At 34.1% G+C, this 19351-nt stretch overlaps 1 long non-coding RNA gene across 1 annotated transcript in view; it reads right to left on the bottom strand.

Annotated features, from left to right (window-relative positions):
* Positions 1–13924: 13924 nt before the first annotated feature.
* LOC116423239 overlaps positions 13925–19351 on the bottom strand; it is a 75331-nt gene continuing 69904 nt past the window's right edge. Inside the window, exons 2-3 of the long non-coding RNA XR_004233761.1 lie at positions 19100–19255; positions 13925–17247 (exon numbers count right to left, since the gene is read on the bottom strand). This is a non-coding gene — a long non-coding RNA (uncharacterized LOC116423239). The remainder of the gene's footprint in view (positions 17248–19099; positions 19256–19351) is intronic.

Here is a 19351-nt window from a genome sequence, read left to right on the forward strand (position 1 = left end):
TATAACAATAGTTTTCCTGATAATTGAATCGTCCCTGCATTCCTGGTATAAATCCCAATTGATCAGAGTATATTAGCCTGCTGATAAGTTGCTGTAATATCTTTGATAATATTTTATTTAAAATTTTTGCATCAATATTCATTAGGGAGATGGGTCTGTAATTTTCTTTCCCTATTTTGGTTCTTCCTAGTTTAGGTATCAGTATCAAATTCATACCTGTTTTCCTAAATAGTTTATAAAGTATTGGAATTAATTGTTCTTTAAATGTTTGGTAGAATTAATTTGTAAATCCATCAGGCCCTAGAGATTTTTTTCTTAGGGAGTTTCTTTTTCCAGAATGGGACTATTAATGTTGTGATACTGAAGCCACCTGCCAATGGCTGCTGGAAATCTAACTCAGACCTGCAGAATGGATCTCTTCATGTGAGAGGATGATGATGATACAAGGAGACTGAGAGGCAGTTACTGTTCTCTGACCTCTCTATTGAGAGGCAGTTGCATTGTCTGACCTCTCTCTTCTTCCCTCTTGCCTCCAATTTATTTCATTCCCAATCCACACAGAACATCTGCGTAAGTAAAGGCTTTGCAACTCCTTCAAGTGTTATGATTCATAGCTGTGGAGGGTATCAGAGAATTGACCTACCCCCTTCATTTAGGCATGGTCCTTAACAATTCCCAATTTTTGTTTTATGGAAACATGATTATGTTTCCCCCACAGCATGGTCAGTAAGTTTATGCATTAGCTGTTTTCTAAATTCACATGCTACGGTATCTGAGTCCACATGTTAGGGAATGCAAACAGCACTATAGTGGTATTGAATCTTGTGAAATGTCATGGAGTCAAATTTTCAAATAGAGAAGAGGACTATAGTCAGAACAGGCATTTAAGTCTCTCATCAGTCTCCTGGTTTGGCCCTTTGATGTGTTGGCCCATTTAATTATCTGGACTAAAAAAGTCTTACCAGGTCTCTTCTCCCTTTCCTTACCCTAGGGTTACTGAAGGAAGTCTGGGAGGATCCTACTCACAAATAGCTTTCAAGTGCTGCTTCTTCTTTATTTCTTATGTTCCTTGTGTCCCATATTTGGACACCATATGTTCAGACTACCAGACTAGCTCTCTGGAGGATCTCTGGATGAGACTTGGTCTTAGGTGGAGGAGTGATGAAGGTAGGAGAGCCACCAGAAGGATCTCTGTTTCTGTCTCCATCTTCTGTGTCTCTTCTGTGTCTGTGTCCAAGTCTGAGTCCTAGTCGAATATGAGATCTAAATCTGAGATATGAGATCTCATCTCCAGTCCTCTCAGCCCTTAAATACTTCAGTATGATACCTCATTACATCACACTAAATATATGCCAGCCAGAGTGATTACATCATTACATCACACTAAGTATCTGTGAACTAGAAAACCATTATCTCACACTGAGTAAGCACCCTGCTGTAAAAATCCCTACTTCAAGTAGAACACAGGTGATCATGTCCTCCCTGCCTTCTCAGGGAAGGAGGTGAGAAACTCCATAGGGAAAATGGGGAGCCAAAGCAGATATTTTTAATAGGTTTTCTCTGGACTGAAGAGTCTTATACCTCACTCAGAGTTCCCCCACTATCTGTGGCCCTTGACATCTCCCACTTTCTTTCATTTTACTTGAAACAGGTATACATAAATCCATCAGCATGGGAGGTATACACAAGCACATGGTAATATAACACAGCCTAGTAGTAATATAACAAACACTATGAATCAACATATTTAAGTAATTTATTTTTTCTTCTGTTAATCTATTTTTGTATATATTAATCCATTTCAATGAGATTGTCAGACTTGTTGCCATACAGTTGGCAAAACAGCCCCTACTTATTGCTTCAATTTCTTTTTCATTGGTGGTAACTTTACTCTTTTCATTTTTGATGCTGATGATTTGGTTCTTTTTCTTTCCTTTTTTTTTTTTCTAATCAAATTAACTAAAGGTTTATTTTTTTTTTCATAAAACCAACCCTTTGTTTTATTAATTAGGCCAATAGTTTTCTTAATTTCAATTTTATTAATCTTTCCTTTGAGTTTCAAAATTTCTAAGTTGGTATTGAGAGTTTTTAATTTGTTCTTTTTTTTTTTTTAAAGCTTTTTTAGTTGTATGTTCAATTCATTCATCTCTTTCTCTATTTTATTCACATAACTATTCAGAGATATAGAATTCCCCCTAAGAACTGTTTTGGCTGCATACCATAGGTCTTGTTATGTTTTCCCATTATTATCATTCTCTTGAACAAAACTATGGATTGTTTCTGTGATTTGTTGTTTGACCCATTCATTCTTTAGAATTAGATTATTAAACTTCCAATTGGATTTTAGTATATTTTCCCCTGGACATTTAATGTTATTAATACTTCATTATTTATGGTACCCTTTATCAAAATATACTTTCCTTCCTTGCCTATTTTAATTAGATCTCTTTGTACTTTTGCTTTATTTCAAATCAGAATTGCTGCCGCTAGTTTTTTGTTTTTTGTTTTTTTTTGCTTCGGCTGAAGCATAATAAATTCTACTCCAGTCTTGTACTTTTACTCTTTATGTATACTCTCTGTTTCAAATGTGTTTCTTGTAAACAACACATTGTAGGATTCTGTTCTTTAATCCACTCTGCTATTCTCTTCCATTTTATCGGAGTGTTCATCCCATTCACATTCATAGTTATGATTATCAGTTCTGTATTTCCCTCCATCCTATTTTCTCCCCTTTATATACTTTTGTTCTGTCTTTCCACAATGTCCTTCCTTAGTAGTATTTTGTTTTTAACCCACCCCACCCTTTACCTGCCCTATTTTCTATCATCCGTACCCTCTCTCTTATCCTTTTCTCCTACTATTTCTATTATCACTTCTATCTAGTCTCTCCCCTTTCTCTCCTCTTTCTACTCCTACTCCCTTATAGGCTAAAATAATTTTTTTATACATAATTGAATGATTAAGTTATTCCCTCTTTAATCCAAAATGATGAGAACAAGTTTCAGATAATGCTCATACTCCTCCCAATTTTCCCACTAATGTAATAAGTTTTTAAAGCCACTTCATGTGATCTATTTTGTCCCATTATACCTACATTTTGTCTTCTCCGAATACAGTCCTTTTACCACTCCTTAATGTCTTTTTTTTCCCCATATCGTATCAGAGTTCATTCACCACTATACCCTCCATCCATGTGATGCTTCCCTCTGTCTGCACCAGTGACAGATACACTTCTCAAGAGTTACAAATATCATTTTTTCACCTAGAGATATAAACTGTCTAATCTTTAAATAATATGTATTTTCCCCTTTTTACCATTGTATTCTTCTCTTGAGTCATGTGTCTGAAGGTCAAATTTTCTGCTTAGTTCTGTTTTTTTTTTTTTTTTTTCAATAGAAATGATTGAAAGTCTCTTACTTCATTGAAGATCTATTTCTTCTCCCTGAAAGATTCTGCTCAGGCTAGCTGAATAATTAATTATTGGTTGGTTGTAAGAACAGATTCTTTGCTTTCTGGAATATGGTGTTCCAGATCCTCCAATCCTTTATTTTAGATGTTGTGAGATCCTGGGTAATTCTGACTATTGCTCCTTGATCCTTGAATTGCTTCTCTCTGGCAGCTTAAAGTACTTTTTCCTTGAGATTATAGTTCTGGAGTTTTGCAACAATGTTCCTTGGCGTTTTCCTTGGGGAACCTCTTTCCAGAGGTGATTGATGAATTTTTTTTCAATGACTAATTCCCCCTCTGTTTCTAGTATATCAGGGCAGTTTTCCTTAATGATATCTAGAAGAATGATATCCAGTTTCTTATTTCAGTTATGACCTTCAGGTATACTGATGATTCTTAAATTGTCTCCTGGATCAATTTTTCAGGTCAGATGTTTTTGCAATGAGATATTTTATATTTCCTTTAATTTTTTTCATTCTTTTAGTTTGTTTGAGTCTTGATTTCTCATTGTCATTAATTTCCATTTGCTCTGTTTTAGTTTTTAATGCATAATTTTCTTCATTTAGCCTTTGTATATTTTTCCATTTAATTAATTTTACTTTTCAAGGTGTTGTTTTCATGAATGCATTTTTTTTTTTTTTTTGCATTTGGTCAATTGTATTTTTTAAGGAATTGCTTTCCTTTTTTAAGCTGTTGACTTTTTCTTGCATACCTCTCATTTTTTCCCCCTTTTTTTCATTTACCTCTCTTATTTGCCTTTTAAAGTTTTTTTATGAGCATTTCCATGAAGTCTCTTTGGGCTTCAAACCAATTTATATCACTTTTGGGAATTTCCTTTGTGGACATTTTGTCCTTGTCTGAGTGTTCTGGTATTCCCTGTAACTACAGTAGCTTTCTATGGTCAAGGTTCTTTCTGTTTCTTGATCATTTTCTTTCTTTTTTTTTTTTTTCTTTTTGGTATTTCCTATTTTTTTAAAAAAACTTTTATAATTGAGTTCTGTTCCTGAGGTAAAGGGGACATATCGAAGGCTCCTGTGCCGTTTTGAGCTTTGACTTTGAGCACAGGGGTCCCTTTTGCAGAGGGTAGCTCTGCCTGTTCTTTGTAGGAAACAGTCATTTATAGGAATTTGCCTTCTGAGCTGGGACTGGAGGCTCTGATTTGTTCAACTACTAAGCCAGGACTAAAGGTCTCAGTTGCTGATCTGTGTTTAAGACCTTTTAATTGGCTTTCCCAGACTCTGTCTGATCTGAGATGTACACTCCTTTTTACCCCAGTGAGACTAATCTTTTTTGAGGTCTATCTTGAGCTGGAGGGTGGTTTCATTCTGTCAGACTCTGTTCAAAGGCTTGGTTTCATTGGTTTTTGAGGGAAATTGGGAGAGTTCAACCAACTTCCTGGCTTCATTCTGCCATCTTGGCTCCCTCTCCTTCCTTCATTTCTAACCTGATTATTCTCATATTTATTTTCCAGCTGTCTTTTTTTGCCCCTAGTCTTGCATATTAAGTTTTTAATTAAATATATTGAACTGGCTGTCCCACAATCAAATTAAACTCAATGTGTCCAAAACTGGAATCATCACTCCTGCCCCAACTTTCCCTCTTCCTAAGATCCTGTTTTGAAGGTACCACCATTCTTTTAGGCACCCAGGCTCACAATTTTTATGCGACTTTTGACTCCCCACACTCTCTCATCCCCTCTATTCAATTAGTTGCTAATAAATTATATTTTTGTCTCATCCCTCATATACACACCTTATTCTCTTTTAATACTACTATTATCCAAGTCCAAACCTCATCACTTCACATCTGGCATTTTGCAATCACCTGCTAGTTCGTCTTACTGCTATAAGCCATTCCATTCTATCCTTCACTCAGCAGTCAAACTGATTTTTCAAGTGAATATTTGACTATGTCAATCTCCTATTAAAAAATCTACATGGATGTCATATCATCTCCAAAATCAAATAGAAAATCTTATTATTTATTATCATTCATAATTTGGTCCCTTTCTACCTTTCCATTTTTCCACCTTATTTTCTTCCATGTACTCAGTGGTCCAGGAACACTAGTTTTCTCTTTCTTGCGTGTGACAATCCATCTCCCAACTCTGGTCATTTACTGGCTGTTCAAATTCCTTCTCTCTGCATCTTTTACTCCTGCTTTCCTGATTTTCTTCATGTCCCAAATAAAATTTCTCATCTGACAAGAAGCCTTTCCTTACTTTTTTTTTGATGCTAATGCCTCCTCTCTGTTGATAAGCTCCAATTAATCCTATCTATATTTTTCTTATACACATGATTATGCATCCTTAAAGACTCTTGTCTCCTCAAACAACTCCTCATTTACCACCTGACTGCACTCATTTTATACACTTTAATCTCTCTGGCAGTACTCAATTCATACTTCACCAGTCTCTTCATCACTAACTTTGGATCTATCTAATAGCATTCATTTCTTTTCTTCTTTGACTTCGCTACTGAAAACAGATACCTATTTTACCCTCCCCTCACCTCAATTTTTCAGCTTGCTTTTCCTATTAAATTGTAAGTTCTTTGATAGAAGAGACTATTCTTTTATTTGTATCTTCAGTATTTATTATGTTAGGTGATCAATGAAAGTTTGTTGACTATTGACTGCATATTGTCTTTCCCACTTTTGTTGTTCAATCATATCTGACTCTTCATGAGTGACTTACCTTTCTTCCTCCAGTGGATTAAAGTAAGCAAAAACGACTTGTCCAGAGTAAGTATGTAAGTATGTAAGTCCATATTTGCAATTAGGTCTTTCTGATTCCAGGTCTATGGTGTATCTGCTGAGCCATCTAGCTGCCTCTTGTCTCCCCTATTAGACTGCCATACATTCCTTGAAAGCAAAGACTGTTTTTTATTGTTTTTGCCTTTCTTCATACACCCAGAACAGTGCCTGGTATGTCATAGGTCATTAATTGTTGACTTGACTTTATGATTTTTTTTATTAAATATTGATTTCTCCATGAGACCTATTTTGTTCTAAATATAAGCCTTATCCACCACACTTGCCTAAAGAGTTATGCAGGAGAAGATGGCTAGAAACATGTCTTCAGGATATGAGAATATGGGACCTGAAGAAGGCCAGATAGAACACAGAACTTTCAGTCACCAAACTAGGGGCAAAAGAAGGGGAGAGGCACAGGAAACAGGGGGACAGGAAAAGATAGAAAGAAAGAGGGCGAAAGAGAGGAGAGAAGATGTAAAAAGACTGGCAGAAACACACATTCAGAGAGAGAGAGAGAATGTGAGAGAGAAAGAGAGAGAATGTGTGAGAGAAAGAGAGAGAGAGAATATGAGAGAGAAAGAGAGAGAGAGAGGAAGGAGAGAGGAAAGTGAGAGAGCAAGTGTGAAAGTGAGAATGAGAACAAGAGTGAGAAAGAGAGAAATGACACCAGAAGAACTTTCTGTTGGTCTTCATGGTTTTTAAAATTGGAAGCAGAACAAAAAGCAAGCAAGTGTTGATTACTACACTTGGAATAAAAGTACTTCAAATTAGTGCAGGATAAGTGGAATTTAATGGTCCTGAGGAAAAAGCAGGGAGTCTATTTCTTCAAAGAAAACAAACTCAAGAAGTATTTATTAGGAACTTACTATGCACTAAGATCTGGGTTTAATACTGCTAATAAAACAAAAGTGAATCACTTATTAATCTCTGGGAGCTTATAATGTTTTAGAAACAATATATTGAGCATGCATATACACATACATACATACACATATTTTTAAAATAATAGCTTTTTTTTCAAAGTACATGCAGTTATCAACCCTTGCAAAACCTTGTATTACAAATTTTTCTCTCTCCCTTCTACTCCCTTCCTCCCCTAGACAACATGTAATCCAATATAGGTTAAAAACACGTGCAGTTTCCACATTTATCATGCTTTACAAGAAAAAACCTAATCAAAAAGCAAAAGAGAGAGAGAGAGAGAGAGAGATCGATCATGTTGGGATCCACATTCAGGTCCCATAGTTCTCTTTCTGAATGCAGATGACTCTTCTCATCACAAGTTTATCGGGACTGGCCTGAATTACCTCATTATTAAAAAGAGCCAAGTCCATCACAGTTAATCATCACATAGTCTTGTTGCTCACACACATATTTGAATACAAAATATATACTGAAAGAGGAAGAACACTAATAACTAGGAGGCTCAGGCTAAGCTTTTTCCAATGACAAGGATCGGACTTGGAATTTGAAAGAAACTAGGGATTCTCAGATGTGGAAGTAAGGAGGAAGTGCATTTCTCCTACAGGAGAGCCTATACAAATGACCAGAAACTAAAAATGAAATACATTTATAGGAAATAGCAGACAGACTAGTTTGGATGAAATAAATGAATGAAAGGATATAATGTGAAATTTATTTGCAAAAGTGGTCTATCTGGAGTTAAATGGACTTTAAAAAATCAAACAGAAGAGTTCTTGTTTTCTCCTAGAGCAGATATCATTAAACGGTCAGTGTTTGGATGGGAAAAATAATATATCTTTATTTTCATTAACTTCTGACATTTACCATTTCCTTCAATTGTGAATTAAACAAAGTAAGCATTATTGTATTAAGGGATTTATAGGTTTCCTCATCATGCCAAAGCATCCCATTCTGCAAAAAGATAAGAACCTCTGTTCTTGATGCCAATGTAGCTTATTGAACAAGGAAGTAGTGGGATCATACCCATGTTTTAGAAATATCAGTTTGGAAGCTATGTAAAGGATTAGAGAAGGCAAAGGTTGATTCCAGTTAGATCAATTAGACATTGTTGTAATCTAGGGAAAGAATTTGTGAATGGAGAGTTAGAGAGAAGAGATTATTATAAAGTATTATTAATAACACTTGATAATTGTTTGACTGTGAAAGGTTAATAAAAATAAAGTATTCAATATGACTCCAAGATTGTTAATCTTGGTAAACATGAATGATAGTGATGCCCATGAGAGAAATAAGGAATTTAGGAAGAGGGAAAAGTGTGGAGAGAAAATATTGAGTTTTGCTTTGGACAAATTAAACTTGAGAAATTTAAGGAAGTTCCAATAGTGAATGTCAAATAGGCATTTGGTGAAATTGGTCTGTAGTTCTGGAGAAAATCTAATGTTGATTGGGTAATTCTTGGAGTATTTCATATAAATAAGAAATGAATGCATGGGAGTTGATGAGATAACATTATACTTCACTGAAACAAAGGAAGTGAAGAGATAGAATAAATGATTCCCTTCATAGATTAGCAATGGGCAATTAATCAGAGTAATACTCACAGAAGCTAACATTGCACATTGAATCTGTACTTTTGAGGTCACTTGAAAGAGTTCATAACAATACAATGGTGAGAATTAAGATAATCCAGTGCTATTATTGAGTTTTTTATGCATAGTTGATTTGAAATGCTATTCTAAATTAGAGATCCATTTAATATCTTAAACCTTGTTTTTTTTTTTTTTTCGTCATCATGGTGGGGTTGTTTTATATTATCTCTAAGTTACCATCCAACTTAGAAAGAAAAAGAACCCTTAGTGAAATTCTCCAATGAATTGCTATATCAAAAAAGCTTATGGAATAATTTTTCATATAGTTATCGGTTGGTAATAAAAAAAAGTTTAGAAATACAATAAAAACTAATGTTTTGTATTTCTCAAAGATGCAGTTGAACAAGCAAGGCACTAGAGATACAAAGATAAAATATAAAATAGTTCCTCCACTTAAGAAATTTACATTTTATTGGGGGAATCAACAGATAGCCACATAAGTAAATATGTTACCTACTCTGGCTGGCTCTTCCATTCAAAACTTAGAAAATGGCTAATGTCTCCTTCACTCACTTCACTTCTAAGGGTAACCCTGAAGTTTCTGGTACTTTCAAGCCCTCGTTCTGGCATGCTTTGCCAAATATTGATCAACCAACTGATATTAATCATCTTTTACAAAGGAATATTTAATTAAATGTCATATCAAGGGCAAAATCTTCTACAAATAGAGAAATAGACTTTCTTATCTGCACACACTCATTTCCTGGGGAGAATAGGTTCACAATTAAAGGACAAAGGTTCAGAAGTAGGTATAGGATTGAGTCAGTCTTCTTTTCCATAAATATAAAATATACTCAAAGATAATACCAAGTAATTTCTGAGAGAGAGAACTTAATGGATGGGAGAAGATTGAGAAAGTCTTCATGTAGGAGCTGGAACTGAACCTTCAAGGGAGATGTAGAGAGTAAGGAAGGGAGTTGGTAGGCAGGTCTGTAGTGGAATGAAAGATCTGAACTTTGAATAAAGAGAGATCTTTTTCTGTATTCAGTCTCTGGAACCTCTTAACTGTCTCACTAAGGGCAAGACACAATCCTTTTTTTTTTTTTTTTTTTTGGGCTCAGTTTTTGATTAGAACACTATACTTTTTTTCCAGGCTTAGTTTTTGGTTAGAACATACATCTTTGGATATTTCTGCACACTACTGAGAGAGCAAACTTTAATCAGATGATATGAGCATTAGAAAGAGGTACTCTAATTGTGAGATGACTTTCAGTGATATGTAGTCCCATTAAACTAAAGTAATGATTTTGAAATAGGTGAAAGAGCTCACTGTCACTGTCACTGTCACTGTCATCTAATGATGAAAATGAGAAAGTATTCTAACAAATATGGAACTCTTTGGCTAAATTGGAACAATTACTTCATTTACCATGGTCCAGTCCTAGGAAGCAAGGATAATTCATCCCACACTAGTGAATGTATCAGAACCCCTTATTTTACAAAAAAATAATTAAATTAATTAAATTCTTGGTTCCTAGGCCAAAATTTTAGAAAAGACCCTTGCATCTTTTGTTTCTAGAGTTAAATAAACAAATCTTTAGACATTTCCCATTTAATTTTAAAGGTTATATGACCTTGCTTTGATTAAAGATGATATTATATATATATATGCATGTTTAATCCATCTGTATGAAGCTTTTTTCTTTAATCCAAAATTAAGACTTTACAATTATTCTTATTGGAATTCATTTTATTAGATTCTACTGAGTTTTCTAGTTTGCAAAATTCTCTTTGAGCTCCAATCTTTATGGTCCATTGTATTCACTATATCTTGCAGTTTTGTTCCATTTACTAGGATAATGGTATATGATTTTTCTGGATACTTCCCTAATGCAAGATATTGTATTGGGCACTTTAAGAGATTAAAAAAAATGAATAAAAGATACTCTTTTATTCTGGAAAACTAATGTAATGAATTATAAGTGTTCTAGCATGCATTGAATTTCAAAATAGAGGAAAGATTTTCTGCTCTGATAAAAGGGACTTAGATTCTTTGCCTCTATTAGCAAAATCAGACAAATAGAAATATAGATAAAGGGAGAATGGTGTAGGAACAACACAGTTTTAATCTATGTTCATTTGGAAGAGAAAGATGGGGACCAGAACTATGATTTCTTTGTCTTCCTAGTGAGGAAACTCTCTCTACTAATATGGATCAAGGAGTACTCTACAGGTTAATGATTTTAGGTAGATTGCCTGGTTCTCCTGAGCAGTTATAAAGCTTGCCTACAGTTACATTTAGACCCACACAAAACTCAGTTGTCAGAGAGAGCTCACTGTCACCATCTAATGATGAAAATGAGAAAGGATCATAATCAATATGGAATTGTTTGGCTAATTGGGAACAATTTCTTCTTTTACTATGGTCTTATCCTAAGAAGCAAGTTAGTTAAAGCCCTTCATGAATATATCAGAACTCCTTATTTTACAAAATTAAAATTCTTGGTTTCTAGGTCAAAATTTTAGAAAAGACTCATGTATATTTTGCTTCTGGAATTAAATAAACAGTTCTTTAGTCATTTCCCACATAATATTAAGGATTATATGACTAGGCTTTAACTAAAAATGATATTATAGATAAATATTCAAGCCATCTGTATGAAGCTTCTTTCTGTAGTCTAAGATCTTACAATTATCACTATTGGAATTCATTCTCTTAGATTCTACTCAGTGTTCTTATTGCAAAGTTCCATTTTAATAATAATTGCTTTAAGATTTGAGAAGTGTTTCACAAATATTATTTTATCCTCACAACAACCATAGGAGATAAGTACTATTATTATCTCTATTTGACAGATAAAGAAACTGAGGCAGACAAAGATCAAAAGTATTTTGCCCAAAATCACATAGCTGTCTGAAATTGGATTTCAGCTCCTGCGTCCCTGATTCCAGATCCAGCAATTTAGCCATTGTTTCTTCTATCTGCCTCTAATAAGGGAATCAATTTCACCCATCTTGAAAAGAGACTTTTCTTTTCAAGGCTTTATTGGAGTCTTAGGTGCAAGAACAGATAGTTTGAAGAATTACCAACATCAAAATGGGTGACCTGATTTTAGTGTAATTCCTGTATCCATGGAGTGTATTGAGTACAATTTAAAAACCTTCAGATATGGATCAGTACACTACAGCCTCCTTGATAGATCAGATGAGCCCTATGTTGTAATAGGCTAGTGATCACCCACACAGTAACATTTCCCAGTGCTGATCAAGTTCATCAAAGCTTAGTGGGCTGTTAAATGAATCCTAACATCTAACTAAAACAAAGATTGATGTAAATTAGTATTTCATACTTCAGTTGTTATCTCTGATCATATCCTTGTAGAAAACATAAAAACACACTGAACAATTTTTAAAAAATGTGCAGCATCTAATCCAATAAGAATTTCTTAAGTGTTTGTATAAGGCATTGAGCCAGGTGCTATAAATATAAAGATAAGATGAAAAGCAGATCTTGACTTAACGGTTCTTACTTTTCCCTTGCAGAAATATTCTATGTAACAAAATGCATATATGATAATTCGATGAGGAAGAAAAAAATTAACAACTAAGGACTTCAGGAAAGACTCCCATAGGAAATAGCACATGAGAAAAACTTCTGAAGGAAACTGGAACTCCTAAGAAATGAAGATGAGAAGAGATCATAAATGAAAACATAGATCATAGATGAAAACAAAGAAAGAGGAAATGTAATACTAAGTTCAGAGAATTTCAAATAGGCCAACTTGCTTGGAATGTAGAATGTAGGAAGGATATCAGGACAAAAAAGCCTGAAAAGGTAGGTTAAATCCAGACTGTAAAAGGCTCTGAAGACAAGATGAAGAATTTGTATGTTATCCTAGAGACCTTAGGAAGCTATTGAATTTTCCTAAGCAAGGAAGTACCAAGGTTACATGTTTTAGAAAGGTGTTTTTTTTTTCTTTTTGTTATTGTTTTTGGGTTTTTTCTTTTTTGCATCTATATGACACATGAATTGGAAAGAAGAGCCAGGAATCCAAGTGTTCGGTTAAGAAGCTGTTGTTATAGTCTAAATGTGAGATAATTTTGGGAAGTTTGCTGATCAGAAGTTCTTGAGCAAGACTATTTTGGTTGTTATGTAAAAGTGAGGTGAGAAGCCAGGTGACCTATAAATAAGAGGTTATTACAGGGATAAGCAGGACAACTCCTAACCCAATGGCAAGAAGTAATGAGGACTTGAACTAGACTGATGGTTATGTGAGAAGATATCAGGTGAGAGAGAAATTGTGGAGGAGACTACAAAATACTCAAATTAATTCAATATTGGAAGATGGAAGAGAGAGAGAGGAAATAAAGGGATCTTGCAGTCACTGTCAGGAATAAAAGATGGCTTCACCCAAAACAGTTGTACTGGATTCTGAAAAAAAAAAAATTCTTTTAAATTGCTTTTGTTGCCATGTGACTGGGCAACAAAACAAGCTTTTGATCAAAATATTTCATCCAATATCTCTATATAGACAAATTCTTACTCTCCATTTGAAAGAATCCAGAGAAATCTTTAACAATTTACAATCTCTTTGTATTTAATCTGAAAACAAATATTATTTAAATAATTTATAAGCAGCTTCCTGTATCAATTAAAAAGAATTAAACCACAATTACACATAATAGTTTTTTTTTTTCCTTAAATGCTTATTTAAGATTAAGGAAATGTATTACTAGGCATATATTTTACTTGGAAATCTGTGCGATTCCATTCCTATGTTCATGATCCTAGTTTAGATCATCATCCATTATCCACTATGTAGACTTCTAGAAGAACCTCCTAACCAAACTCTTCATGTTCATTCTCGCCCTTCTTCTGTCCACCCTACAAATGAAAAGCCTTCTTTTTGCCACCATATTGTGATGTTGGATCAGTTTTTAGCCTCTAGAAGTCTAGTTTCCTCATCTATAAAATGGGGGGCCCTGGACTTTTCAGCTAGGTATCTATGATATAGAAGTCTGATCACTAATCATATGATACAAAACTTAAGTTTTTAAAGATTACAGACAGGATTTATAACCACGTATTTCCAGCTTCACATCTAGTACTTGCTTCTAGACTAGAATGGCTTTCCTCTTAAAGTCTATCTTGAATTCCATCTTAAGAAAGACTTCTTTCTTAAATATTCCTAGCAGAAGTACTTTCTTTCTTTCATGAATTCTTTCAGAATTCTCCTATGACCTTTATCATATTTTTCCTCTTTGCTTAAGCTCTGTCTTTTTAGTTTTTCTTTACATGCATTAATTAGCTAGATTATATTTCCATAGGAATATTTTTTTTGCATTTCCAGAGTGTCAAGAATTTAGTTGCTCAATAAATATAATTATTTCTTGAACTAAAATGGATTTTAAAGTAGCTCTAATGGTTTAGTCTAAAATAGTGAATGGTAAGTATCTCAAACCTTACAGTAATATTAATTTCACATATATTTATTTAAGGTAAAGCAATTTTTGGTATATTCCAAAGAGAATAAAAGTTTGTTTTTCCAAATTTAGATTTGAACCCATGAGAAAATAAAACCTATCTGTCAAGAGTTATAGATTTGTATGGATAGCATTTGTCAGTAGAGTAAAAATATATTAAAATGTCTAACAACCAGTTCTCAAAAATAATTAGAATGCCAGAAATCTTTTTTGGTAATGCAACATTTACATTATAAAATTTATGATCAATCAGTGGATAGAGAAGGACTTTGAGAAAGGTATTAGGATCTTGTTAGAACCCCTGAAATAGAGCTTGTATAGAGTTGATTGCCATGGCTCCTATGGACATATCTCAACTTATCCCATCAAGTAAAACAAACAAAATCCCCAGCATATATGCCTATGAAAATGGAATAGAAGGGTTCAAACTGATTCCAGTATTTTAATATAACTTCTAGGCTTTCATGGACCGTGTAATCTGTTTTCTTTTTCCCATTCTTTTTCACCCCAATATTTCCATTAAGCCTTTGATATATTAAAAGGGAAAGTAGTAGAATAAGAATTTATTAAGCATCTACTATGTGTCAAACACTATGTTAAGTTCTTTATCTTATCTTATTTGATCCTCACAACAACTCCATGTATTAAAACTGTGGCCAAAGGATTTCCATATGTTTTGCATTTTTCTTATACTTTTCCCCTTCTTCATTCACACAGTCATTACATTATTTTAGTGTGTCATTTATTTTGGTAGTTCAGACTATTGCAAAATTCATCATAATTCACTTCTTTGTTCAAGTTTCTATCAGTAGTCAAATTTCCACAAAATTGCCAATGAGAGTGTTTAAAAACACAAATGTTTGTCCATGTAACACTCGCCAACCTTAACCTTAATTAATAAATTCCAGTGGCTTCCTGGGATTAAATATTAGCACTGCTGTTTGGCATGCAAGGTACTTCATAACTTGATTTCATTCTATCTTTCCAGTCTTCTTCCATTTTCCTATTCTCTAAAGTCAAGGTGTTTGGGATTTTTTGCTGTTCCTTACATTTCTCCTTTCTTTAAATATTTTTACTAGCTATCTCCCAGATGCAGAATGTACTACTTCTTCCCTTCTGCCTCTTAAACTCCGAGGCTTTCTTCAAACTCAAGTCAAACAATACCTTCTGTAAGAGACATTTTTTGTTCCTCCCAAAAGCTGGAGCCTTCCTCCATAAGAATAGCTTATATGTATTATGTCATATATGCCTATGTGTAGCCTCCATTAAGTTCCTAGAGTTTCTATTTTTGCACTGTTAGCACTTATCTGAGTGTCTGATAAGCAAAAGGTACTTAATAAATGTTTTCAATCAATAAATCAATTGATTTTAGCGCAGGTCAGCAGTCATGAAGAGGAGCCCTACAGTGAAGGGGACCATCATTGAGTTGCAGGAGCATTCAGATTGTCTCTTCTCCCAATCTCCTAAGCAGAAGTGCCTCTGACAAGAAAACTGACTGAAAATTTCTTGTCAGTAACTTTCAAATCAACAGACTCTCTTAGGCTCCTATTGGAGCCACAATTGCTATAGACCTTTCCTAATTTCCAGAGAACTCTACAGTTTTGTATTTTTTAAACTTTACTGTTTCCTTGTTTCACAATAGTTACTTGTTTTTTGGTTACTTGGTCACCACAATAGCATGTGAAAAAATTTCAGTAAGAAAAAAATCACTGAATCTTTGGAATCAAAAAATCTGTATGCAAATCCAGACTCTGATACTAAATCCTGATATGAACTTGAACAAATCAGTTTACATCTTTCAGTGTCATTTTCCTTACCTGTTAAAATCAGGGGAGAGGGGAGGGAGGGAAGAGACTAAATAAGGTACTTAAAGGTTTCTTCCAGTTTTAAATCCTATATTTCTTTAGAATTCCATTTCCTCTCACCTGAGACTCTTCAAGTATATCCAGACAGGTAGATCACATTATCCAGCTAAAAGCTATATTTGCCCAGATTGCACAGCAGGAGAGGCCATATCTCAGTGAAAAAAAAAACAAAAACAAAAAACCTACCACCTTAGTAAACATTGTATAATTAAGTGTGAAAAATGGAAGTGACTAAAGCAGAACAGTAGCTCTGCAGAAACTTATTAGAATTGTCTTTTCATTTCTCTCTCAAGCAGTCTGATTAGATTTCCAAGGCAATCCATATAAAAAGGTGAATTCTATCAGAGCACAAAGCAACCACAAATGACCACAAATGTCACAAATCCCAAATAAGTAGCTAGTTTATGTATTAGTATATAGGCTGTGAACCCAATCAAAAATGTGAGTCAATTGCCCCTCGTTCAGTTTACACAAGAGATAATGGAATGAGAGTATTACCTTTCAATGAAATTCAATGGTCATTTAAATAAAATTAAGGATATATGGAGGAAAAATATAATATGAATACTATACTTAGAAGTAGCAAATTCATTCACAGTTTTCTATTACAAATCCCAGACCTTCTGTTGATAGATTATAGAAGCTCATATTTCCACTTTGTGATTGTGGTTTTAATGATCATCCTCAGGAGTCAACATTTATAGTGGGTTACCATGACAACTATAAAGTTTTCCCTGATCAGAACCCATGCTGAATAAAAAGAACATTCTAATCTATGGCTCAGCACTGAAAGCCAACTAAGGCAGAGGAGAAACCTTAACAAAGATTACTTTCACTAAAGTGACACTCCTGTGTTCTTCTCCAAATTACAAAACCTATGCCTTTCAGGATTCTTCCTACCCTTCCTCAGTTATGGGGTATGAAAACCAATTTTCTAAATTCATGTATCAGATTTTGTTATAGAGTTATCTTTTCAGTTATACAAAGGTATATGTTTAAATTTCCTGATCACATTCATCAGTCAATTTGATAACCCACCTCCTTTTTTTTTCTTATCAAAATCTAAAAAGTAGAAATGTAGATATACCTGGAATAAGCAGCCTGGACTCATATTCTGTGTATGTTAGCCTTTTAACTGTATGACTATGAAGCAATCTCATGTCAAAGAGCCTTGGTTTCCTCTTCTGTAAAATACAGATTAAATATTTGTACTACTCACTTCAAAGGGTAGCTAGGAGGAAATTAAAAAAAAAACTTAAAATGTTACATAAAATGTTTTACTATTATAATTACTATATTGTTTCTTGTTATTTGGAGGAGAGAGGTGCTTAAAGGAAACTAAGCCCCAGTTCTCAAGTAACTTAGAGTGTAGTCGTGGAAATAAGATAACTCTATGTTTAAAAAAAAAAGAACAATAAAGGCTATCAAATGAAAAATTATGGTGGTATATAATGCAGTGTTAAATGGTATGGTGCAGAATATAAACCCAAGAGTTTTAATGGGCACCACAGTGCATAGAACACTGGGCCTGGAGTCAGGAAAACTAATCTTCCTGAGTTCAAATCTGGCATCAGATACTCATTTGTCAAATGATCTGGAGAAGAAATGGCAAATCACTTCAGTATTCTTGCCAAGAAAACCCCAAAGAAGAGTCAAACACAACTGAAAAATAACTGAACAACAACAAAAAAAGAGTTCAAGAATAGTCATTGGATAGAGAATGTTTCCTCTTGCATTGGTACAGGAAATATTCTCCTCTGGAGGCACACCATACCATAAAGTATGGTCCAAGGCAAGAGTTCTTTACCAATTTTTTTTTTTTTTTGGTACATAAATTCCATTAAGAACTTGATGAAGCCTCTATGCTAGTTTTCAGAGTAATATTTTTAATCGAAGGAAATGATAGATTTCAATTAGGGAAAATAAAGGCATAATTTCCTCCCTCCAAGTTACAGACCCTTATGAAATATAACTGCTTTGCAAATTGGTAAATTATAATTATCTACTATCATTGTCATCATCATCTTTATTGTTATCCATAGATCCTTGTTTAAGAATCCTTGGTCTGAGGAGTCTAAGCTGCAGAAAATTGAGAGCAAAAGAAGAGAAAGAAAATCTGTGGCCAATGAATAGGCTATGATTGTAGAAAGAACATTGCATGAAGCCATAAGAAAACTAATAGAAACAAATCTTTGCCTTCACTTTCTCCTCCCTCTTTTCCTCCCTCCCTCCCCTCTTTCTCTATCTTTCTATGCTTACTGTCTATTTCTGTCTGTCTGTCTGTTTTTCTGTTTGTCTCTGTCTCTGTTCCTCTCTTTATCTATGTGTCTCTCTGTGTGTGTGTGTGTGTGTGTGTGTGTGAGAGAGAGAGAGAGAGAGAGAGAGAGAGAGAGAGATCTGGATGCTGCAAATTCATCTTTTCAAATGCTCTTCTTCAACTCTGATTCCATTTCTCTCAGCATGAATCCATTTTAAAAAGCATAGTCTTATATTTTATGAGTTTCTATTGTAAGCTTTATAGTTCTCTGGAAGGGTCTCCATAGGACCAAAGTCTGAGAGGCACTGATAGCAGCCACTGAATGGTCTGCTAGGTTTGTTCACTGTCACAGATACTGAAAGTCTACAGATGTGTTCATTTATAATACACAGACTTAAATTCTATGAAGTTATAACATAATGAGATGCTACATTGCTTCCTATTTCTGTTAGAAGGCTGCATTCTTCTGTTAAATAAATTTCTCTCTCTACTTGATATAATATTAATTAAATATCCTATTTACAAAACCTTGTATCCTTAGAAGTCTCAACAAGCGGAAGAGCAAATCAAAGCAAAAACAAAAACAAAAAAAAAACCCAACAACAACAATTCAATATTAGTTATTTGCAGAGTGCATTGAGGTTTAAGCAGACAAAAACTTTGGGATATAGTTCCCTTTTTCTATTTTGCTTAGCATATTTTAAATTTATTTGTATAAGTTGTTCTTCTTAGACAAACATGAGATGGTTAGAAAATCAATTGTCTTCAAGTTTGCTCACCTCCTGAATTCCATAACTGAAACTGCTTTTCCTCCTTGGACTTTTTAAAAAATTTTTTTCACATTCTCTTCTTTCTCCACATCCATCCCTGAAACTCATGTCATGTCCAAATGGAAGGATTGTTGTTATCTTGCTTTTGGAAAGAGATTTTGCCTTCTGAAAAAGAAAATATAATTGACTGCTACTTGCTTCTCTTTCAAAACTGTCCAAATACCGGCTCCTATTTTCAAGTACATTTTTAGCACTTGCCAC

Source organism: Sarcophilus harrisii, chromosome 1 (assembly GCF_902635505.1).
Source record: "Sarcophilus harrisii chromosome 1, mSarHar1.11, whole genome shotgun sequence".
NCBI classification, from domain to species: Eukaryota; Metazoa; Chordata; class Mammalia; order Dasyuromorphia; family Dasyuridae; genus Sarcophilus; species Sarcophilus harrisii.